The sequence below is a fragment of the Anoplolepis gracilipes genome, chromosome 9 (genome assembly GCF_047496725.1).
Source record: "Anoplolepis gracilipes chromosome 9, ASM4749672v1, whole genome shotgun sequence".
In the NCBI taxonomy this organism is placed as follows: domain Eukaryota; kingdom Metazoa; phylum Arthropoda; class Insecta; order Hymenoptera; family Formicidae; genus Anoplolepis; species Anoplolepis gracilipes.
The window spans coordinates 875,749-902,429 of NC_132978.1; the positions used below are offsets into that span (position 1 = coordinate 875,749).

At 36.4% G+C, this 26,681-nt stretch overlaps 1 protein-coding gene across 5 annotated transcripts in view; it reads right to left on the reverse strand.

The window, feature by feature from the left end:
* Positions 1 to 26,461, reverse strand: part of LOC140669403 (uncharacterized) — a 68,882-nt gene extending 42,421 nt beyond the window's left edge. For 3 of the 5 annotated variants that reach the window (XM_072899213.1, XM_072899214.1, XM_072899215.1), the window contains exon 1: positions 25,718 to 26,461. The gene's annotated coding sequence lies outside the window, so the exon portion shown is untranslated. The remainder of the gene's footprint in view (positions 1 to 25,717) is intronic. The other 2 variants (XM_072899212.1, XM_072899211.1) reach the window with 1 other exon arrangement.
* Between the last annotated feature and the right edge of the window lie 220 nt (positions 26,462 to 26,681).

Sequence of the window (26,681 nt, forward strand, 5' to 3'; positions counted from 1 at the left end):
CCATTCTTACTGCAGACTTTGCTCCGTTCATCTATACCGTGTCCATAGTAGCAACGGACCTCCCTCGTTTTCTCCACGGTAGTGCCGCGACCTACGTGATGCACGCGCAGCGCATCGAACGGCGTATATACGTGCACGCGGCGCATTTGTATCTCTCGTGACTGCGCGCGGCGAACCCGCGCCATAACTGTACACCATGGTCATAGATGTTAATCTGCCACATAATTGCACCGATCTGGCCGCTTATTTATTGCCCCGGTTCCGCCGGAGCAGGCACGCTTGCTCGCTCGCGCACTTTTCAACGTTCCGCCGCGGTTATTGCTACGGATAGCTAATAATCGACGGCGGTCCCCGGCGGTACCGCGCTTTCACACCGTCGTTTCCACTTGTTAAAATCGAAAGGATTATATTAACGCGATTAGATCGCGCATTGCGATCCTCTGGGCCCTTGAGTGGATCGATTCGCCGGCTACGGTAATTCGACCTCCAATAAACGGAACGGCCTTCTCCGTTTCCTCTGCCGAATCGATCTTCGCCCGATCGTGACGAATCGCGCAATTTCGCTCGGTGCGCAATGGATGGTGCTGCAAATAAGCTTCTGCTTGATTGATTGATCAAGACCGAGAAATAGATCGGCTATGCAAATACTTTCCCATAATTTCTGCGTGAATGTCTAGGTAAGAAAAGATTAAAATATTGTCTAGATTAAAATAATTCTCTGTATTAAATCATATAGAAAATATAAAGAAAAAATAAATGAGGTATTTAAAAGAAAAGCTCTCTTTAAGAAATTAATTATTTTTTCACTAAATGTAATCTTTGTTTCTTTAAATTGTTATAATAAACTTAAATTCTAAATAAATTTTTGTAAATTAATATTTATAAAAATAAAAGCAAATATAATAGAATTTTTTATCTTCTAGAATTAAACTACCTCGCACTTCATTGTTGCGAAAATTCTTTGGTATCACCGAACAACGTTCGACTCTTGAAAAGAGAGAATATTCACCTTATCGTTGAGTAATTCGTGGAAAATGATGGATAGTTAGCGAGAGGAAAAGATTGCAGAAAAGACAAAAAAGAGAAGGGAAAGAGATATGCATTTAAGTTCGCACACCTGTGCACTCTACAGGTTCCTATCTAACTCTGCGGTGCATCGAGTCGAGTACTTGACTTGTGTATTTATTGAACGAATGAAGCCATACGGATTTATATAAGCGGATATTATTTTTGAACCATTAGCCTGAAAATTTCTTTTCAGAAGAAAAAGAAAAACAAATTTATATTTGACAATTTGTTTGATGATCAGTCTCGATTAAAGTTTAGATTTTTTGATAATTCGATGTGCTTGTTAACTCTACTTTATTTTTTCAGCACTTCACTTTTTCTGTCTCACTTAAAAATATTGCAATTATAATTCTTATTAAAGAATTCTGTCGCATACCCTAAAAATATTTTTCACACAATTGTTATAAACTATAAGTGATTAAAATCAAAAGTGAATTTTAATATGAGATCATCCAGATGCCGTGAATTCAAAGTCCGTCGCGGTTCCAAAGAGTTTAGATAATTACTTTAGCGGGCAGCTGTCTGTCATGGGGCTCTAATATGTCCAAAGACTTACATGTTATCCATACCTCTTCTTTACAGTTATGAGGAAGCACGTCATGCGTCACGCTATATTGTGCGAATTTGTGCGCCTTAGCTAGTCCACTCAGCTCTTATTTATGCGTGGGCATAAGCATCCAGATATTCTCTTACTGTTCTCTACAGTATGCGCCATATGGTTTAGTGTGGGACTGTTACGTTGTCACCAGGATCGACGGAAGACCAGCAGTCTCTTGCTCTTGGTGCAACGGAGACACGGTAACTATTATTGCGACAGTAAACGACTCCAGTATTGACTCCAATACTGTTATGGTCCACACGTCGCAAAATAATTTAAAGGTATCTTAAATGTATCAAAATATTGCGAATATCAATCGAAAAAAATTAAATAACTTTAATCTACAGTCCATTTTAGAAAATTATAAAACTTTAAAACTAAGAAAAAAGACATTCAAGCAAGATATCGACTTAATTTACTTCTTAAATTATTTTTTTCTCAGGCCAAAGAAACCATAGGCTAAATTTATACATATAAGAAAATTAATCATAAAGTTGATAAAATTATAATTATAATTTAAATTTAACTTTCCAAATATTTTTAAAAAGCTAGATTAAATCACGACGCATAAGTTGCCTTAATTGCTATATCCTATAATTGAACCAGAGCAGAGCGCGTTCTTATTCCTTCTTTTCACTGCAGAAAACGGTTATTCCTCCGATTTGTTTTCGTACGAGAGCCCGACGCGAACCGCAACCGAACTATAAAAGTTGCCGCACGGTTCGTGATGTTTCCCACCGCTCTGCTCTCGAAGCAGACCTATTCGTCGCAAGAATACCCATGACCGCGAACAACCTTGACTTTTACATACCTGTCCGCCGGATGAAGAAAATGCGATCGCACGTTTTCAGATGCTGCGTGTTTCTCGTGATCACTCACACAAATGTAATTGTCATGACAAAACTATCTCATTTCCGCGACATTTTTGGATTTTAACTATTGCCTTTTCACATTTAAATCCTGCACAATTCAAATATTTGGAATTTAATTCAATTATCTTATATATATTTTTATAAAATTATTTATTTTTATGCCATAGGAAACCTATTAAATGATTATCCATCCCGTGGTCTTGCGAAATATCTATATCAATGACAGCAGTATTTTAATAAATAACAAAGTTATATGTATAAAAAATTCACTTGCAGTAAAGTTAGAGAAATAACTATATTGTGCACGTGTATGTGTAAAACACCGATTCCTGAAATTCCAATTTATTTGAAAAGATCGATGTATAATTTTCTATAAATTATCAACATTGAAACAAAATGGCTTCAAACTTAATACGTGAACGCATCTATCTGCCGGCAGGGACGCGTTAATCCGCTCACGCATTACACTGACAAATTTTTCTTTCTTAGTGTGGTGTGAGCGAATCGTTACGTAAGGTGAACATCATTGATAATGCGGATTATACGAGTGGAATTTGTTGGCGTTATGAAAATTTACATATCGCACGGAGATTAAGCGACCTCTCACGCAGTAAAATGTGTACCTTGTTCGCAAAATGTAAAATTCGCCAATAACTTTATTCGCGGCCGCAATCTTTCAATGCGATTTAATCCGACAGCAGTTGCGCATCTCCTAGAGTGTCTCGCGTGACTATTGTGCTAGACTGCTAGACGTAAATAATTTTAACGGACCTAATCCGATGATAATGAAATATGGCGTATCGAGGAACCGCGTGGCGAGAGAAAGAGAGAGAGAGAAAGAGAATTGGCGCCCGTTAATCGCGTTTGTGCGAACAGCGTCCTCCGCTATCGACGCTGTATTGAATAACGGTTGATTTGATCTGACAGCGTGCAAGAAATATCGTTGCGTATTAGAGCAATGTACATGCAAGTCGCGAATAGTTCTTCCGATGATTTCATACGGAAAAATAGTTTTTTACAGGACAGATGTTTATCCAGAATAAATTAAGACTATGTGTTTTTTTTAATCCATTATTTTAATACTAGAAAATGGCATTTTAAACTTTAGAGATCCATATTAAGTGGAATAAAAATCCATTTAGAAGGATTACTATTTTCTGTACTCCGACAATTAAATCCGATCGGTAACCGAACTCCTGATTCTCGTAAGCTTCGACTTAGGCGACACGTCAAGTTGCGTGCTACGCTCAGCTTCAACATTATTAGCGTCGAATGTTCTCTAATCTGCTTTCCTGCTGTCATCCGGACGTGCATGCATTTTGTAACAAGAACTTTAAGAACTCGTTCCGAGATGTGACTAAAAGCGATTATATTAATTAAGAACGTCAAAAATTATTAAAATAAAATTTAAATATAATATTGTTAAATATTATTAAATTTAATAATATTTAAATAATATATCGCTATTCATACACGCCCACGTAGAAAGATTTCTAAGTAACTTTCACGTTACTTATAAATAGATTAATTCTTTTTCAAAATTGACGTTATGAAATCGCGGGTTTCCTGCCGGTATGCGATATCATAGCACAAAACGTTGAGGAAATGAATTATTATATGCTCGGAGAGAGAGAAAACCGCGAGAGCAGCAGATTCGAAAAACGAATAATACACAAGATAAACGGTGAGAGACAGAAGTTTCACCGGAACTAGAGCCGGTCCAGTTCCTTCCGAGAACGGAAACTAGAGGAAACGAACATGTCTGTGGACAAGCGTGTGAGTGGCCGCTCGTGCGTTCACACGCGGTTCTCGCAAGAACTTTCCAAGCGAGGCCGCAACGCGTGCCACAAACCGCGACTGAGTTACATTCGTCGAAGGTCTTGTATTACAAGCAGCAATTTCGAAGGGTTGAACGATTTCTCCGCTATTTCCTAGGCGATTGATAAAAAGAATTTATGTCTGATTTTATTATCAAATGCGAAATAAATATAATAATATGTGATAAGAGAAAATGAAAGCTATATTAAAAAATTAGGAATGTTTTAATAGCCTAGTTTTAATTTTTATCGTAAAAGTTTTATTTGTCATCAAATCATGTCATTAAAAAATTCGATGAATCATTATTTAAATATATTAAAAGAACTCATAATGCTCGTAATATTAACTTTCTCATCCGGATTCTATTTAATATTTTTGTCTCATATATTACTTTTTTTTAAATCGACAGTCATGGTTCACAACGTATTTATTACACACGCACGCTTCGCGTTGGAACGTATTCAGAAAGTAATTCCCTCGACGGGATCGACGGGAAAGTCCTTAACGGACTGGATTAAACGTTAATAGTATCGACAGTGCGAGACTTTCTTCTTAATTGTGACCCAGATCGTCGATGACCGGAGGGCACTTTGAGTTAAAAGAGCTAGACGCCCAGTAAATACGAAAAAAAAAAAAAAAAAAAAAAAAATGAAAGGCAACAATATTCGCAATCGTCTCGCAGAATAATTTCGATTTCATCAATCAACACGTATGCGTCATAAAAAGTTACACTATTGCGCTCGTCTCAGCGTGAACTCATGTAATGCTTTTACATATACAATTTCCTCATTTTTTTTCACGAATATATGATACTTAATACTAATTAAATCACAAAAAATAAAATCCTTTCAAAGTAAAATTTTCTTATTTAAAATTACTTAGATAAAAAAAGAAAGATGGGAGGGATTAATTGTTTTATTATTTTAATTTAGTTAAATTTATTATTTTATATATCCATTGACGTTATGAGAACGGTTTTTAATCGCTCATAAACTTGATGCTTCGATATATGCATCTGAGAAGTGTGTGAGCAGTCACAGGTTAATTCAGAGACAACAATAATCCATTTTTATTCCAGTTCTCTGCGGCGACGGTGCATTTTGCTGGTGCATCTTTTGCAAAGTGCATAGCACCGACCGTCGGACCGACGGAATCTTTCTCGCGATATTCGAAAGTTGCCGCGCAACTTTTCTTTCCGTCTTCGTCGCCTTCCGTTTTCCCTCCATTCACGATACAACCGTTCTTTCTTCTCTTTCTCTCGAGATCGCGCCGTGATTATCTCTCGTTTCGCCAAGACAAAAATTGACCGCTATTTTCTCCCAGGGAAAAGTCTGAGAATAATGCAGGACAATCTAGATGCGAATCGTTTCTTATTAGAACTGTTTGCGAATATCCCTTCGAAATTAGGCGGCAATGTGCGCACATGTAAGAAATCTTTCTGCGAGATACGAGATACGAGAAGCCTTTCTCATTCATTAAACTACAATTATATAATTATAATAAATTATATTTATTTAACATGTTAAATTTGTTGAATATATGTATATATTATATACATATAACCGTATCCACAATATGCTTATATTATGAATAATATGTTTCACGCACACAAAATAATCGTGTATATGATTGACATCCAACGTATTGCAAATAAGCCGAGAAAGCATGATCGAGATTGATAGATCAATCAAGATCTATGGTTTTATGAATAATATATGTGACACTTTTGAACAGCAGGCAGGTTGACATTTTTTTTTCTTTTTCTGAAAATGCGACAGACTAAAAGATCAATTTAGCTGCTTACGTCATTTGAAAAACTTTTTACTCTCAAATGCTAATTATTAAGGAAAGCGCGATTCCGGATTAATCGAATATTTCGCGGATGAAGCGAGTTATAGTGACTCTTAGAGATAATGTAGAAATATTACATTTCCATTTCCTCGTTCAGAGAAAATAAAACTAGCCACCTTGACAAATAACCGTTCAGAATTTATCCGCGATTGGTGAAACCGGGCATCAGTCGTGCCCCCATAGGCGATAAAGTATAATTTCTCGTCCGTGGCGAGAGAGACGGATATTTATTTATTGCGTTTGTGTAATTTAACTGTATGTACCTTACCTTCTCTCGATCGGATGAACGCACGTGCATACCGTTACCTTAATTAACGCCACGTCTTGCCGCAGTTATTACAGTAAACAGTCGTATAATACATCGTCATTCTTATGTGCATATTAATTCCCAGAATAATAAATCCAGTGCTCTCTCGGGCCTTCTCTTCCCGATTTTGCTCGCTAACTCGCATCGATAACACCAATCGAATGTATCTGCGTATCACGAGAGTCGGGTATTTTTTACATTGAAGAAGATATAAACTTCAGTAGGAATTTTTTTTACAATCACGTTATAATCAAAGAGATCTTCAAAATCCATTTATTATTAACAAAATATGTATAGTATTACATTTTTCTTTGATTTTTATTATATGTAGATACATATTTCACACACAGATTAATCTTATTAAGTTTAAAATAATTTTTTTTTCACACAAAAATGTTAATTATAAATTTAATATAAATTACTTAATATATCATTTCAAGATACAAAATAAATCTTGTATACGTCAAACTTGATTAATTATTTTATCTTATATAAAAAAATATAGAAACACTGCTTTCAAATACCTAAATAAGAAACTGAATCTGAAAATATTCTGTACACAAGCAAAGCAAAGCATAGATACTACGATGCTATCACGCCCCGAGATGCAAGGCGCCTTCGTGTCTCGCGGTATCGCGGCTAAATTATCGCGTGTACGCTCGAGGCCTCTCGTTCGCGGCCACGCCAAAGGTGTTACACGGTGCCGTCGAGGTACAGGAAAGGGAAGAGTAAACACAGACGGCGAACATGCTGCCGACAATGCCGCGCGCAAATCGTTCTCAGGGAAGTCGCCGGGCCTGCCGTGAGAGCACGGCTCGTTAATTAAAACCTAAACCCGAGCGAAAACCTGCTCGCGCCGACGAGGGCGTGAATTAGCGATCCGTCAGATGTTTCGCGTCGACATTGCTGCTCGAAAATGCATTCGTCCGCGCGAGAGATAATCCTTATCACACAAAGAATCAAGAGAAGTAATCTTAGTCACATGCACAGAAATTCCAGCTTAATTAACAAAATTACGTGTTTTTTTTATACACTTCACGTGGTATTTCTTAAATAATGAAACTTTTAATTAACAACCGATATATGTATACACAAAGTTTCGGATTTCCCGCGCTTCTTCCCTTCTATAAAATAATAATTCATATTTGTCTCCATCTTTCACGTTAATAATAGAGGATAAAATTACAGATTTACTCGGCAGGATAATGCAAAGGTATCTTTGCACTTCGTTTGACAACTGTACGTTTTTGATCGTCATGGGTCGAATCTCCCTCATGGCGCGACGAAATTAATGTCAAAAAGTGAAAATATCCTTACAGTACGGCGCCTTCGACTTTCTCGTCGTAAATTGTGTAACACCGTCGGCAAGCCCGGTCTGTTAGGAAGTTTCATTTTTATTACCGTGTATAATTAACAACGCTTCTCAACTACGTGCACGCGCATTTGACGAGCTGCTCATCGCGTCGTTTCAACGATATGCCACTAAAGAATGTTTTTCTCTGAGTTTTTCGCTGAGTGATAGGCAAACAAGTATTTGAAAGACAAGAGAAAGAGAAGATATCAATTGCACGATTTAAATATAAGCTTTTCTTTCATGATTTTAATGTAGAATATCAGAATAGCTTCATAATGCTGCGGAGATAACGTTATAAATTAACTTTAATATGACATATAAAAAATAAATGCTTTGTACTTTTCAAAAAACGGAGAAAGCAAGAGAAAGCATGATTATCATAAGAATTATTGAACATTTTATGCATAAATTATTGTCCGCATAAAAATTTTATGCAGAAAGATAATTCTACATAAATTACACGAAGATGTAATGGCTCTGTGTCAACCATAATGTCGTAATAACGATATTTCTCCGCTAAATCATAGCGTGCTAATTATTGTCAATTTAATCATAAATTATATATCATATCTTGTATTAATCATGAAATTACTATCAAATACTAATGTTTTTACTTAAAAGTACGCGCAATGTATGTCGAAACTTTATTAAAGAATTATCGCTAATAATCTTGTACTTTTATCTTCAACTACTATAATTATCTCAATTTATTTAGTGATAAATGTCACCATATGTGTGTTAAAAAATAAGAATTAATGTATACTTGGATAAAGTCAGCAGAATAGAAGATATGCATCTGAATTTTCTTTTTCGATGTAACATCCATCGACACACTTGCCCGGTTGGTCGCGCGAAACGGTACCGAGCTTGCAATTGCATTGCATTGCATTGCATTGCATTGCATTGCGTTTCCGGGACAAAATAGCATCGTATTTCTCCAGATCGATTAATATGACCGACGTGATCGCCATCGTGATCGGTGATCTTAATGCATCAAGACCGTTTTTCCTGTACAGAAGCCAAACGCACGCGTGCACACATCCTCCATTGTGCCATTGCTTTTTTTCCGCGACCTCCTTCGCAATATTTGCATTTTTAACAATACTGTTGCGTATACTCTTGGAGATTTTGAATTAATTTTATAAATTAGTAATTCCTTAGAATCCATTGCTAATTCAAATAAAAAATTAATTAATGTCAATTATGCACTGATATTTTGTCAATATTTATATTTGATATTTGATATTTGAATTATAATTGTGTGAAAGAAATATAAAATGAAATATAACATTAAAAAAGCAATATGTTTTTTAAAGTCCAAGAAACATAAATATGTTAATGAGGTTTTCTTACAGACAATTCTAGTTAAGCACTTCTCTAACAATAATAATTAAACGGCAACTATTTTCTGAAGACATTTAATATATATATATATATATATATATATATATATATATATATATATATATATATATGTATATATACACATATATATAAGCGAATCATTGTTATTCTAATAGAACGATAAAGCTGCTCATAAAGACGAACATGTTTCGCATGTTTAAAACAAGTTTTACAGATATGCAATTTTGTGCTCCGCCAGCATCCCAGAAAGGATCGAGAAGCGTATAACTGCTATTCGCGCGCTGCAAGAACATATCGTAAGCGATAACGGTGCCTTTCTGTTCGACATACTGCGGCCAGGCTCAGGTGTACGACAGTTATACAAAGTAATTCAAGAAAGTTAATATGTGTTTCAGCAGAAATTAATTTCAAAATTTCTTTTCGTAAAAAATTTAATAGATACAAGTTAACATATAAATAACGTCATTATCGACTTTCAAACATTGATCTCCAACATCAAATTTCCCCACATTGAAATCTGCACGATCGAAATGTGCGATATAAAGTTTTACGCCAAGTTTAAGGAATTAAGTGGCCGGAATATATGTTTCAATGTTAATAAAAATTTTTAAATGTTCTGAATGAAAGACTCTCGAGTGAATTAAATATTTCCTCTCTCTTAACAACATAATATTATATGGGCAGTATATTGCCAGATTATACCAAGGCGGCTCGGTCGCAGATCAAGAATACGATCCCACGGATTCGATACAATTCAGCCCGACCCACCTCACTTTCGTTTTCCTCGCCTTATCGCTCACAAGCCGACGACGTGTACGTACACTACCAGTTAGTGTTCATGTTTCTAATAATGTGCGTGCGTGCGTGCGTGCATATACGTATACATCTCTCACAGTGGAAATTGCGCGTGGAAGTGTAGCCTCTGTATCCCTTCCCTTCTCTAGAATGTAATGAACGAGGCGGTAAGGCTTCAGCGCGCTTGACGGGTTGGAATCCCAAAGTGAAGCATAAGCGTGCAAACGGGAAACGATAGTGAGGCAAGACAAGTAAGAAATTATTTAAACACAGGCAATTTAGAGAGTATCATAAATACTGCCGGTATAATTTTTGTATATATACAGCACTTTATATAATAAATTTAATATAACATAAGAAACCATGAATTAATAACGCAACATAATTTACAATGCAAATATTCTTCAGTTCTGTCCGATTATATAATAACTTTAAGATTGTACAAATCATTCAAGTTTGAAGTTTTAAGTCTTAATTCATTTCAAGATAAATTATATTAAAATTGTTTGCCAAGGATACAATCGTATAATAATTATTAAATTACGATTTAATTTGCAACAAAATACTAATAATAATAAGTTTTTTTCATCTTTAATAAATTTTTTTTCTTTTAATCTTTTAATCACTGATTCCTGCGCTTCCATCTCTGCTTCAGTCTCCGTTTAACAACATAAAGCGGCATTTTGCGTGCGATCGCTCACGCATCGGGGGAGGGAGAGGGAGGGGGGGGGGGGTTCACTCACTTTCGCTTTGTTCGTTCGGCACGACCTCCGCTGTCGACGGTGCATTCCGCGAATGGCACGAGAGGACCTGTGCGAAGTACGAGCGGTGGCAACGGCGGCGAGTCGAGCAATCGACGCGCTTGTAACCGCGCGCGCCATGTGAACGATCGTAATCGTCGTGTAAGTATACGTCTGTATTGTAATTGCGATATATTAAAAGTAATATCTCTCTCCCTCTCTTTTGTACAATGTTATTTCTTATACAGAACGATGGTATGAGTATCGAGTGAATGTGATTTAATGTGATTTAAATTATTCTCTTACTCTTGAACGAAATATGTAACACTTTCACTGAGAATTCTATGGAAATCCATTGACAATTATGAAATTTCATAGTCGCGTTCTTGAAAAGTGGCGCACAAAGCATTAACGATATTAATAATTAATTCTAATAATTTATAAAATTTTTCGAGTACGAGACTTTACATTAAGAATTTTAAATGAAAAGTGGAAAAAGAGAGACGTAACACAAATCATTATGATACATTATTATGAAGGTTAAGCCACGCATGGATAAGATATTAATTTTTATTGCGTCGTTTTTAATGTTAATGTAATACTGCGATTCTTTTAAAAATATCTATAAGAAAGAATGAAGAAGTCATTCGAAATAATAAACGCTGATATATGTATCTGCTATAATTACGATATTAGATGTAATTTCTTTTATGTAACGTTATTTTTCATGCAAAACATGCAAATAATAATAATAATGAAATGCCAGATAATTGTAATTCTTGATTTATGCACATTATCTTTAATTCTAAGAATATTTCGATTATTTCGTCCAGCTGATTATTTCATGATTGTATTTTATCTTTCATTATATATACATATATATGTATATAATTTAAGATTTTCATAAATATAAATAAAGTATATGTTTTTAATAATTATGACTTATTCTTCGTAGTATCAGCGAATGATACGAATTATTTAAATATCAAATAATCAATGCTCAATCTTACACATCGGATGATTAAAGCATCAATATGAACGTATCGATAGGTATCATAATATTGTATCTTTAGAAAGAACGCGGCTCACTTTCGCTCGGCCCGAATCTGATTCATGTCGTAAATACCGCGAGAGAACCTGCAAGCGAGAAGGTAGGAATCAATCGAACAGATGGGGCGCTCGTATAATTTTATATATTATATATATTATATATAATTTTTATATAATTTTCTATATTGAAAACTTATTAACTATTGAGTACTATTAAGTTCACATAGATGCGCAATCGAAGTCGAACGGAGAAAAGATGACGACCACGACGCGACGATGGCAATAACAACAACGATGATGACGTCCAGGAACCGGTCCGAATTTTCACGTGAAAGGCGAAGCCTGGCACGCAGCCAGACCCAAAAAGGCGCGCTCGCGAGAAAACGAGAAATCGCACGAGATGAACGAGAAAACTGCTGCGAGAAATCGAGAGATTGGCCAGCGGCGACGATGACAAGAAGAGAAAAGAGAGAGAGAGACTACTGGCAACTCGCGTTACGCACGGCGCTCGCGATAATTTCGCGCAAGTCACCTCGTCAAGTCAACGACGAACGGCTTGGAGTTTGCTTGTCGAGAAAAAAATGTGTTTCCGCTTTTTCTGCTTAATACGGGTATCGCGAGGAATTTCATACGGAAAAAACGATAAAAGAGAAGACGTTTGCATACGTTTGAAAGTGTTAAATCTCAAGAAAGTTTCTGAATAAAATCGCTCAATAATAAATATAAATAAGATAGAGAATAACTTTCAAGATGACCTAAATTGGCTATATATAAATATAAATAAATAAATAAATAAATAAATAAATATATATATATAATAAAGTATAATAAAAAATTTATAGAGAGAATTATAGATTATAAGTAGATTATCGTTATGAGTAATTTAAGAGAAATATTAGAAATATCAATCTTTCATGCTCCGAATAATTATTAGATGATACAACCATGTAGAAAGACAATAGTTCGTCATCGCATTTGATTCAAGAGATTTCTCTTATTAATTTTATTTCACAATTATACAAAATAAAAAATGTCTTGAAAACAGTATTCATCAATTTGTCTTTTAGTTTATCATAATGGAATATTATTTAATGATAAATTCAGCGGTTAACCATCAAGACTCGTTCCGGAGAATTAAACGGATTTTAAACGGACACTAGCAATCAGTCCAACAATGGTAACGTACAAGATTGAACGAGCTTATCTGAAGTTGCACTATCAAGGATCTATAGATTGTAAATCAATAAAATGCCAGTAGGAGTTATTATGCAAGTATACAATAGAGTCGCCAGGTGTAATGTAAGGAAGTTATTTCGTCATTGAATAAGACTAACATACTAATCTTGGATCTCTATACTGGTTTAAAATAGATGTATTTTAAGCCTTCAATTATATTTAATGGAAAATTTGTTATTGACATTCAGGTATACAATGTGTACTAATGTCTACAATTGTGTATAATAAACTGTTTATATAACTATTATTATAACTAATTTGTCATTGTTTCGATATATAATTTGAGAAATTAATTCATTTATATATATTTCCTCTGAATTAAATGAAAGCTCTTAATTTAGATTTTATCTATCTTATATATTATATATGCATATAATTAATATAATAATAAATATTGTTATACATATTTTAATTTAATAAATATATATTTATAGAGGGGGTTTCCATAGATGTCGGAGTAAATTCTCGCAACTGGTTGAAGTTACAAGAAAGTTTAATAAGACAAATTTGCACGATTTTGAGTCTGCTACAAAATATAAGTAAAATTTTTTTTACTCGCACTTTTCAAGTTATGAAGATCATCATTGGTTTTGTAAATGGATACCCAAATTTTCTTTTACATATTTATGTAGTAGGAGTCATCGTTTGCATGATGGTTGAAGTTTCACTTTTGTAAATATATTTTTTATGAAGACAATCCAGTTTACCTCTTTGATATTTAAGATGTCGATTATCTCGTAAACAATGCATAGTAAGAATTTTTTACTAAATAAAATTTTGATTGCAAATGCCTGCTACTACGTAAATGTGTAGAAGAAAATTTGGGTATCCATTTAAAAAAACGATGGTAACCTTCATAACTCGAAAAGGTTACGAGTAAAAAAAAATTTTACATACACCTTGTAGCAGATTCAAAACCATGTAAATTTGTCTTATTAAACTTTCTTGTAACTTCAACCAGTTGATATTTACTCCAACATCTATGGACAAACACTCTGTATAATATATTTTCACGCATGATCTAATAAAGTTAAAACCTCAGGCATCTGTCAATGTCTATAGTTATAATTATACGTAATTCATTATCTCGATATAATCGGATAAATATAAATTATTTATCCTTGCAGATTCTTCGACTCTATGCAAAAATCGTAAATTTAAATATTTTTTATTTCAAATATATCGCGAATTTAAGCGGACAGAATCGGACGAGCCTATAATCCATTGTCGAGCCAACTAATCGTAAATCGCTAAAATGTCGTTAGTCGTCATTATACAGATATATACGGCGGCGCAGCGTGTAACATAATGTAAGAGAATCGCGCGTGGAATCCGCTGCCGGTGCGGTGTGGAGGAATCTCGGACTTTATAGCCAGCGGCGATCATTAAGATCACTTATAGGCTCAGATATCTCGATAGACTACGCGCAACGAGGAACCGATAGTGGCTCGCGTAAAAGAAAGAGAAGGAAGAATAGAGAGAGCCTATGGGAGAGTCTATGGGTATAACATGCACAGAGAAAATGCTCGGACAACGCCTAGCCACCGTTCTTTCTCCCCTTCCAATCCTCCTCTCTTTCTCGCCTCGCCGATTTAAAGTGGTGTACGACCCCTCCGGATACATTCTTCGCGTCGATCTATAGATCGGAGGGAATAACTCTCTCTCCCTTCGTCGTTCTTTCCGCTTTTTCTCTCGTAAATTCGCTCTCATAAATTCCTTCTCCCGTAAATAGACTAAAATTGATCGGCATTGCTCAAGTCTATTACGCCTAAATCTTTCTCATTTTAGCAAATATATTACGCCTGGCAAAAGCAAAAGCGTGCGTAAAAGGGGCAAATTGATGGCAAATGTCGCTTCCTTGTATCTTTTTTACACAAAATTATTTTGCATAAAATAAGCTAAAATAATCGGAGTCACTGAGGTCAGTATATTTTTTTAAACATAAACTGCTTGAATTTAAAATAAAAAAGTAGCAGATAAATTGGTATAATAATTTATGTTTACCCCTTCATTCGATATGATTGCTAGAAATAAAGAAGAGAATAACTGCTGATTCCTCCTTTCGGATTGTTATTTTAATACATACACGCTTGTTTTACTGCAGTCTAATTATTAGATATGTACTTTCCAAGATTTGTATTTCTTCACTACAATCTATCAGCCGCATATTTCTCAACCGAAGATTAGCTTCATTAAACATATAATTTGTAAATGGCAAGACTACAGGTGCACAGAAGGTCACATACAATTCCGTGCCATTACAATATGTGATTACTATCACTGATTAGACTTCCGATGGCTGGATTCTAATCGCAATCTCTAAGAAATCACGGACGATTCATCGAGTTGGGGTTTTCGGCTCGTTGCTCTCCGTGATTACTTTCGCTGACACACATTCCCCTCATCGCGGAATGGGAGGAGAACAAAAGAAGAAGAAACGGCGAAGAGGTGAAGGTAGACAAGGAGCCGCAATATATCGAATGTATAATACATACGAGGAGTGTATACGCAGTCCGGCCATCAGCCATGCCGGACACGTGGATCGTATTGTCAGTGGAACGTGTGCGTTTATACTGCGCACGAGCCATACGAAAGGAGCCATCGTCGAGATTAGGATCCGACCAAAACACATTACGTACGATCGCCCGTGCCGGAGGCACAATAGACATACGCCGTACAACGGCTACGCACGGTATAGAGGAGATCTGACGATAGAACGATAGAACGCGCCGCACTTCTCTCGCGTATACGCCAACCACTCACTTTCTACCTTTGTGCGGGAACGTCTCGCTGTAATTTGTGGACGCATCTCGCATATTTTATGGACACCGTAAAGTGGAAACTGTTCCGCGCACAGTAACCGTATAGTACTAGTAAGGGATGAATCACGCATAAACGATGCCGTATTTTATCCACGGGGAGGAAAAGTAGAAAGAGACTAAAATGATTGCCAATTAGATTCTGTTCACGTGAATCTTTCATCAACGGAACCATGGTCTGCGTTTACGTCAGGTAGCGGTACGATGTTAAACGGCGTGTGTGAATAAAAAAAACATAAAGATTTTAATACGCGATTTTTAGTGACGCGTCGAGATAGATAAAGTTATAACGCGATTTCCCGAATAATTACTATGTAAAGAGAGAGAATAATCACCGAGGTCCCTCAGCTCGGAATCGCGCGCTCCGAGCGCGAACACTCGTGGATTTAAGCACGTATGATGCACGCGGATGCACTCGTCTCTTTCTCTCTTTTTTTCCCCCCTCTCTCTCTCCTCCTCTTTCTCGCAGCTATTTACTCGTAGCGCTCACGCGGACCGTTTCAACCCGTGTGCTACGTGCCGAGATATGCACATATAATTACGCCTGCATACACGCGTAAGTTTTCTTCGACTCGCGGGAGCGATAATCATTTCTGCCGCGCGCGGTCGACAGACTTTTTTATTCCGCGACTGGCAACGAGCCGCGTTTCCGCGCGATTGCATCTATCTATCTGCCGGCGAGCACTCACAAAAGTATCTATATACTCGAGACCCATTAGTCCCATCTCCGCATCGCCCTTTCCGCATTTGCCTATCGTTTCGCTCATTCGTAACGTTTACTCCGCCCTTTTACTCAGTTTCCTCACAGCTTCCTTGTTGCACAACCGCGTGCTGATCGATTCGATGAAATAACTGCGAATAAATGTCGATGCGAAAGGTGCATCATCGACATAGGTGCGGCGAAAACGCGTAAAGCATATATATTTAGTATGTATATATGCGAGTATACGTACGCGTGATGAGAATACTTAAGTCGTTTCGTATCATCACAAGAATTGTTTCATCTCGTAGAATCGTTCATAACAAATGTTAAAAATAAAAACTGGATTTTAAATAGGCTGAATTTATAATAGCTATATATCGCGCAAATAATTTTATTCCGATTCAAAGATTCAGACTTTGCGAAATGGTCGTTAGCCATAGAGATAATTTATATTGAAACTTTAACCGAGAAAGAACAACTGGTAATGATGAGACACCATTTAGATCGGGACGCTAATTTTCCGGCTCATAAAAAAAGGAGATTGAATCCTATGAAGCGCAAAATTGACGCGTCTAGTTGCAGCCGCATTGCGGATTACAATGTGTGCAAATTGTATGCTAGTTAATCGTTCAATCATTTAATGATACTACGTTACATATATCATATTATTAAAACTATTACACATCAATATATCATCTGTTTTTCCTATAAGATATCGCCAATTTATGTCACAATTTCCATCAAGAGATTAAATAATGCGTTGTCATCTGATTATTCGGTCAATTATTCCATCAATTATATACGTGACGAGTGTTTATAATAATTGCAGCGAGAGCAAAGTGCATCGATCTTGAATTCGGTGTTGCATGCTGCAATGTAAAGTTATTACATTCGCATCGACGTGATGCCAACTACATGCTAATTAGTCGTCTGGTTAAAGTAAATGACAGACGTACATACATAAATTATCTTAGATAATTCGCTAATTTTTGTTTCAGTCTCGCGCTACTAAAAATAACACAGTACTGTCATTTTTCAAAGTCATTTTTCGTGAAAAGAATTTGCGAGAAAAATATTATCCATTTATAAATGTTTTTTTTAATATACAATTTAATAATTGAATGAAAGATATATTATTTTATTTAGAGGAAACACAAATGGACCCGAAACGGAATTGAAATGCGACATTGATGAGGTCGAAAGAACGCGAACGCTCGCACGCGCGCGCGTGCATTACGCAACCGCATTGAGACCATAATATCCGGCCTTGCAAAGAGAGGAGAGTTGGAATGCAGATCCTTTCAAAGGATAATGATTTCTCGGGAATACGCACGGTACTACCGCTATTCAGAGTTTGATGAATATTGCATGGAAACCGTTTGAACCGCACGCCGGCATTTAGTGTTCGCAAACGACCGACATGTCAAATATTAACCCTTGAAAATACCTGGCTTTCTTCGCTCACGTGCAGCCAATTTTACGTCACCTTTCATTTTACATTAGCTACCATAAAAAATAAAAAACATAATTTAATCGAATTTTTATAATTTGCTACTTTTAAATTTGTAAAACGTTGCATCGGACGCACTTTACAAGTGTTAAATAATTTCAAAATCACTTTTTGGATAATAATCCAAATTAATTAAATTAATTAAATAAATAATTTTGGATGATACATCCATGTGAATATACTTTCAATCATTTTTAAAAAATAAGAAAAAATAGATTTAAGTTTTTTTCCTAGAAAAAGAGAAATTTATGAAATAATCTTAGTTTTTTTTTCATCGCATAGCTATGATCTAGCGCCGTTCTCTCGGTACTCTTATAGCGAAATGAGAATGCGGATGCATAAAGGTTTGTTATACAGGAAACTACTCGCGTAATTTCGTTTCAAATAACTGCTCGCGCTCAATCCCGGTCCATTTGAAAACCACCGCGATGCGAAGGAGAAAGAGGGGAAATTAGTTTTACCCTCTTACGTGGCACGAGAGCGCATTTATTCTTACGTGTCGCGCGATTTCCCTCACAGCGCGGATCTTCTCAACGTCCGCCTTTCCATCGCGATCAAATATGAGTACAAAGTCGGTTGGTTATACATTGGAATTTTTATTTACGTCAAATCAAATGCATCGACGTTCCTTCCTCTTCGCTTTGTCCGACTTTCTCCTACGTAAATATCATATGTATAAATCATTGTACAAATCTGTGTTAGCATATTGAAATAGTGTGCACATTAAAAATACGCATTTAAGTTTTCATATCTTTAAATATTCTGACAATATCAAAAAAATCCTAATTCTAAAGAATTTTTTAAAAGACTTAACTTTATATTTGAATAAATATAAATGTATATATCAATATATAAATAATAAGTTATTGAAATTATATATATGGGTATTACAAAAATATTGTAGAAAAAGTTCTTACATACACATAATTTGCTTCCGGTTTTTTTAATTTAATTTAATGAATAACTGTGTAAAAATTCTTCTAAAACAACTTGAGATGGCCTTAAACAGTTTAAATGTATGGCTGACGTAAAATACACATGGCGTAACTCGTACTTAAAAAAAAAAAAAAAATCGTCTAGGAGATCTCTAAGGCATAATACATTAGCCGCATTTTTTAGGCATCGCACACCTCACAAAAGTCTACCAAGATCGCGTCTCAGTTAAGGTAGAAATTTACGACCTGTCCTGACCTACGGTCCTCAAAAGTTGCTTGCTCAGCCTAAAAAAGCAAGGCGTTAGCGGTATGTCGATGCTTATTGGAAAGATAAACTGGAATATATAGAATCAACTTTTCTCTCGATGTCCAAACTCGTTTGGTAAATATATATTAGGAGAGAGTAGACATAACATACACATACTATATTATATAGAAAGTAAGAGAATACTTCTCGTTAAAAAAAAAAAAAAAATAACTTTCCGCTGAGGAATATTTGATTTATGAATATACAACTCTCATATTTCTTGATCATAGATGATTACTAATATGTATAGTAACTAAAACTTTGCACTCTCATAATAATAATTAGACAAAACAATATATATAAGAGCAAAGATAAAGAAAGTTTTGCGATTCGCTCAAATTGTAACGTTACGAACCACGCCTTTTGGAGAGATACGAGAATATATAGAGGATGCTCGGATATAACGTTAAATTTATGGGTTGCTCCGAGACACGTGCGGTCGCACCCAGAGTGCCGCCCGTCATTTCCACGGGCATTAACTCGAAGGGGTTAACGAGTGTGTCTTCGCGGTCGCATATAGCGGTGCTGCCGACAGTGTGTTTCAAATGAACATTCCATGGCGAGTGGAGCGTCTGGTAAATCGAGGGTTCGAGAGGTTAAACGGGACTTCCGCAACGCTGCTCATGTTTCTCCGGCGCTGCCCCGCAAAAAAAAAGTCCACTGCTGAAGATGGGCGAGGCAGGTGGAGAACGCGGCTAAAAGATGAACGGAATCGCGCGGGGAAGAGCGACGAGAGCTGAGAGAAAGGTCTCGCGTACGTGAGAGAAAGAGAGAAGAACAAGCGTGGAGAACGCATCGAGTGAGGAATGCTCGTGAAAGTCTCGAACCATTGAGCACGACGAACGAGGCTCGTTGTATCGCGTTCGCCATTCGCGCGGTCCTTATCTCCTCGGACCGCTTAACATTAGGTAAGACTTTATAGCGGCCTGCGCACGCCAAGGTCTCGTTTCCGCGTATCAAGGTTACTGGCGATTCCAAACCAGACGAAAATTTGTAGAGACGCGATATTGCTGTTTGCTGTAATAATAGTGGTAATGAAAAATGCAATGGAGGATTTAAAAATACAAATCAAGTTGTTAATTCAATCTTCGATTCGATCATCTCGTCTGCAACGTAGCTTGATATCGTTATCATTATTAAAATGCTTTTAGCTTCTGAGATTGAAATTCGCTGATATTGTACGCGATCATATTTAGAACGAAAGCGGGTAATTCGGTTTGAGAAAGGTTGCTTTCATCTCATTTTAATTCAGTTATCAATCACCGAGATGGTATCGATCACCTTTTGGAAGCAATAATCATTAACCTGAAACCTGTTTGACCCACAAAATCCAAAAGGTGAGAGCTGGAATGCGAAGCCATTCGGATGAGACTCTGACCTCTTGTCTCGATAGCTATGTATTAATTAATCCATCGTTTTGGATAAATTGATTAAGCTTCATGTGTTACAATGTTAATAGACAGCGACTTTTTATCGTGCTTTCTCTAGAAATATTTTTGATATAAAGACAGCATGTTATAGCTTAAAATTGCAAGAATTTACTATAATGTAGTATAATCCTTTTTGTCTTTTAATTTGTGATATACAAACTATTGATATTAAATCGACATTTTAATGAAGTAATAACTTAAGCATTACATAAAAGTTTTAAAAATCTTTCTCCAAAGTAATGTCCAAGTTATGTCGAAATCTGCACGAAATAAGCAAGATTGATCAATCGCAGTCGGCATCAGTGATTCCTTGATGACGTGATGATCTTTAAGAGATGTCATCTTAGATGTGTAGCGTAATCCAGCTTTTCATCGTTGGTATGCAAAAAAGTCAGATGATGAAAGCACGACAGATTGCCATTTATCTAACCGTAATATTTTACGCGCGACACTTATTCACATATCATTCAACTATCCTTTCAGATTCAATCTTTCATCGAGAATTTCAACCTACAGCGATCATCTCTCGAGCAATTCTGATCGCCCAATACACTTTATTCTCGACGTTTATTCGATTCTCACTTCACCTTCAACCTTTGACTTTATTGTAGAACCGCTATGCGGCATTTTAGAATGTCCTACAGTTCTATTTCTGTGTATAGTTATGTTTCTCGCGAGTCTGATTCAAAAATTCTGACGCTAACCGATATTTATAAACATGGTGAATTCACGAAGCGCTCTTATCTCATCCAATTCGTTTATTATACTCACGCTATTCAAATTTATGATATATCTCAAGCATATACTTTGATTATCAAAAATAATCATCGCTTTCGAATAAAATGAGTAATTATGTAATTTTACAACAAGATGACCGAGACGCTAAGATAATGAATAATAAAAATAATGTTCTTTTCTCACGTGCGCGATCAAAATATTATACAATACCTGAGGATACTCATAAACGTCAACAAAACATTCGCACGAATTATGACGAATTATGAATTAATCTGTCAAATTAGGCGAGATGTGAAAAAGGACAGCGCGGGCGCAAATAATGGATTTTCGGGAAGAATACGAATTTCGGTGCACGGAAAGTACCGTAACCGTGGTGAAAAAGATGGCTATCGCGTCGTCTGCGACCGACTAGCGGAGATGCGGAGGACGAGATGCGGATTCGGCACGAGAGAGTGTAAATAAAGTTCACGATCGGCGCACGGGACGCGATGGCCATCCAGGTAGAGGCCGCCGAGTATTCTAACGGGGCAACGTCACGGCATGTTAACGTTCTACCATTGCGGAGGGGCTACCCTTTCCGCGATACTACGTCAGTTCGGAGATATCGCAGATCCGCGCATCGTTTCCGCGGCACGGATTCGCCAAATAATCAGTCGATTCATTTAAAGCAGAGGAGGTTACCTTACTGTATTAAGTAATAAAATTATTTATCGCTTAATTTAATATTTTTAAATGTCTGAATATTTAAATATAGTAAATACTTTTATATTTTTTCTTAGTTTCTTCGAAAGTATGAATGAATATGATAAATAATTAAAAATTCCTGTGTATAAATACGATTAAAAATATTATTCAAGGCAATAAGAGCTACGCGCAACGTAGCTTTTATTGTCTTCAATAATATTTTTTAATCGTATAAATAAATAGCTTTCTTAAAAATTCCTAAACATTTTAAAATGCTTCAGAGGTAAATATTACGAGATATATCATCATATACTTCATGATATAATAAAGAAACTGTTAATAATCTTTAAAAGAAATTTTAAAGACACTACCCGTCATAAAATAAGATCATTGACTGATAATGAGACAGAAATACTTCAGACTTAATTTATCACAATCTCGGCGAATATGTAATAAATGCGAAGTGGAAAATTCGCGGAATGCGGTGAACGGAGGAAACAACATCACGAAACGCAGTAAGTCGCGGTAGAATGCGACATTTATAGGCGAGCTGCGCCGTCGGGCACGAGAGAATCTCGTACGAGGATATAGTCGTGTGAAATTTTTCAGCTGTCCGTCCAGCTACTCCTGGCGCGTTCGGTTATGTACCCGCAAAAGCTATATAACGTCTCCTTTGCCGCGCGCTCGTAAAAATCGCGTATTGTGTTTGGTTGCAAGCGGAAAGATGCTCTCGTCTCCGTCGGCATTGTCTTAGAATATCGTCTGCCGTATTCTTTTTATCTAGAAATACCTGCCGCTATCTGCGCCTGTCGTTTGCGCTGCGAAACAACGCAACAGGACAGAGATACAAAGAATTTTGCTTTCAAAGAAGTGTGTGTATATGTGTGATTAATGATTTATAGAAATCAATTCTGTCATATTTAATATTAAATTTTTTTTCTATCCAATATACTATTTTAAGTATAGTAACTAGAGAACCTAAACTCTTATTGTGTATCTGTCGATTTGGAAATAAAATTCTGAGCTTTAAATTAATAAACATTAATCTTTCTCAAGTCCCAATTTCAATTATGAACCTTGTATTCTCTACTCTCAACTGCCAATAAGACACGACACAAAAAATCATGCAAATTGAAGATACATATGAGATTGGCAAAATTTTTTGCAAACCGTGAAAATTGCCGTCATAATACTTATTAGTATAAAAAGTTTAGTCGTAAAAAATTAGCGGCGATTAACAAATTAATTACGCTTCTTTAAAATAAACTGCAAAAAAACGTATGTTAAATCCCTGGAAATATAATAATTCCGAACAGCATTCGCGTATCATGAGCGCAAATAAATAAATGCATATTTTTTTTCCAATGATTTCGAAGCTGTAAAACGATCGTTAGCCTAGATGGGTAAAAATTTAGAACATAGCGCAAAAAAAACGACGGCTTTCCCACGTTTTAAAGCCCGTAAATCACGATGATAATCAGGCACGCATTCCCATAACGCGGGACGGTCGCAATAACCATCTCTCGTGGAGGTTGATCACCCGCGGAGGGGAATTATTATAGGTAAATAACTATTTTCACCTCGGTGATGCAGCTACCGACGCAGCTGTGAAAAATCCCGATCACGCGCAATGAAAATTCCCAGCGCATTCCGTAACTTTACACGCACGCACACAGACATGTACGCGATATCACCGTGCACGCATGTGCGTATAACGAGCGCGGCTATAACTAAAACCGTGCATGATGAACCACCGATCGCGATTCGGGATTTATAGCATCGCAAACGATCGGTGATAACGAATTGTGAAAAACGGCTGAGAAGCTCTCTTTACATTCTCTTTGTTCTTTTTCACTTCTTTTTTAACAATTTAAAAATTTAATTCATCATATATTCGATACTTTAAAAGAAGCTATTTTATCTGAGCAAATAAGTAATATAATTTAAGCATTTAATATAATCTAAGGATATAAATAATATTTTAAAACATATAATAGACATTATACATCTACTATAATTTAATAGTTCTGATATCGATATATAAATCTCTCAGATAAATACAATATTAACCTAATTAGTTACGTGAAAACGTATCGTAGTTTAATGTTTCGAAACCAGGTCAACGTCACGCTAGATAGTCGAAAACTAATCGTGGCGAACCCGGGACGATGTTTGTAGCTATCACCTGTTTCTCTACAAATACGACGTACGTGTATAACGTCACATGTAGTGAAGATACGAGCAGAAATAGGGCGTGCAATACGCTCATTGTGGCAATGTGCACGTGTCACGTGCAAACACGTGGTACCGCATCAAAATTGATCATTAAAAAACGGTCTATTTTTTTACTCTCATTATGATTAAAGGACCTCTCCAATGAAACATTGAATGTATATATTAAATCTATAACAATAAGTTTCTTTTCTTAACTCTAATAAATAATAAGATTAATTTTCTCAAATTCGTAAAAAAATTGTGAGATAAACCACTGTTGCATTGATTTAGAAATTTTTGAAATACATATTTTCTCATTAAAATTGTCAAGATATCGATAGAATTTGTAAAATAATATTTAAAATTAAAAAGCGTGACATTTAATGTACAAATAAATCGAGAGAAATGTTCTCTCTTTTTATTTTAAAGCATACTATAATAACACATATCAGAATAGCGCGATTAAAATTCTCGCGTTCATTGCTGCGAATAAATCACTGACGAAGTTTATCTTGACACGCGCACGAATATAACTGACAATTTGTCTATTCGCATTATTCCAGTTAAATGCCATGCGTATATATGTGGCATAGCGTGATAATTACATGTCGCGTTATTTTAATGCGCATTACTCATGCATACTCGCGGCCGTGAACGACACGCGCATAATTTAAATTCCGAGCTTTTAAAACTTTAATCCTTTCACTATCTAGAAACATGAGATTACTTACACATCAATCATACATCTCAGATCAAAATGCAATAATTTTTATAAAGGAAATGTTAGTGTCATCCGTTTTTGTTGAGCGTTTTATATCTTTTGAACCGTGTATATGTTCTCACTGATATGTGAAATATGTAAATAAATCAAATTCGACAAAAAGAAATTAGATATTCAATTTTAGCAACAAAATCTATGACAAATTATAATTTGCGTAATAGAGTTTTTAAAGCTATCTTTGGAGAGTTCCTTAATCTTTTGAATTAATTTAATTGAAATTAAACATAGAGCAATGTTCTTTTATGTATTCATATGTATGTATTTTATCGAAGTTCGATCAGCCAAAACTTTCACGATAAAAGTAAACATTAACACGTTGACGTTTCAAAATTGCCGCTGTTCTCAATTATTGCGATCCAATCTATCTTTCTTTCTACATAAAAATAGTTTTTCTCTGCACAAGAAAGATGCTTTATATTTTGTAGGATTTAATTCGACACTAAAAGGATTTAGATTCTCTGGTATGAGAAGTCTGCTTCGATACATCGAACGCTTGGCCGATCGAGCATCCCTGATGGTTAAAACACAAAATCGACACTCACCGATAAATCCGCGGCGTTGTTCCCTTTCCCACGACGCCGCCGGGCTGTCTTTCTCCTCAATCCCGACACAATCGAATCTGCGAACCCAGGTCGGCGACTGGCACGGGAGATCACTGTGCGCACCGTTCGATAGACTAGAACGGTATAAAATAATGCACTTTGTTCGTGCTCTCTCGATTTCTCGGACGAACGATAAACGGGTAACAAACGACGGATGTCATGCACTGTCACCAGTCACTTGTCGATTGCCGAACGCGATGCTAGATTCTTTTTGGATTCGAATGTGATACGCGCACGTTCGCAGCCACTTGTCGAACTGCGGCCGCGTGTTTACATTTCACGACGAGAAGAGAGAGGGGGTGCGGGCGACGCGACGGCGAAGGGCAGAGTACGCGAATACGTGACAACCGTTACCGCTCCACTTGTGCCGCCTCGGCGTCTCGCGAACGAGTGCGAGTCGCGCGCGCTCGCCGCGACATAGAATCTAGGGACCGTGGACCCCGCGGCGCGGCGCGGCGGGAGGGGGAATAGTGCCATGCGCCGTGCCGCTCGTTTACCTCCGTCGGAGAACGGTACATCTTTTTCCATTTCGCTCTTCTCTGTACCCGCTCCCCTCTATCCCCTATCCCGCGAGCCTTCCGCGCCGCTTTTCAAGGGAAATGCAAGGACGACTCTCTTCCGCGAGAAATGAGACTGATAAATGATGATCACTCGCGTCTCGAAGATTCGAACTCGACACTCGACCGTATTATTGAACATGGAATATTGAAAACTCAAACTGCGCATCGTACATTAGAACTTGACCAATTAGGACAAAGATTAGAATTGTATAGATTGGAATTTAGAGCTATTTTCAATTGCGATATTAGCCAATGATCTGTCGTTTTTAGTTACGTAATATGTAGATAGCGCCACACAAAACTAAGGATTTTATATTATGCATGTCTGTATATTGCTATATATA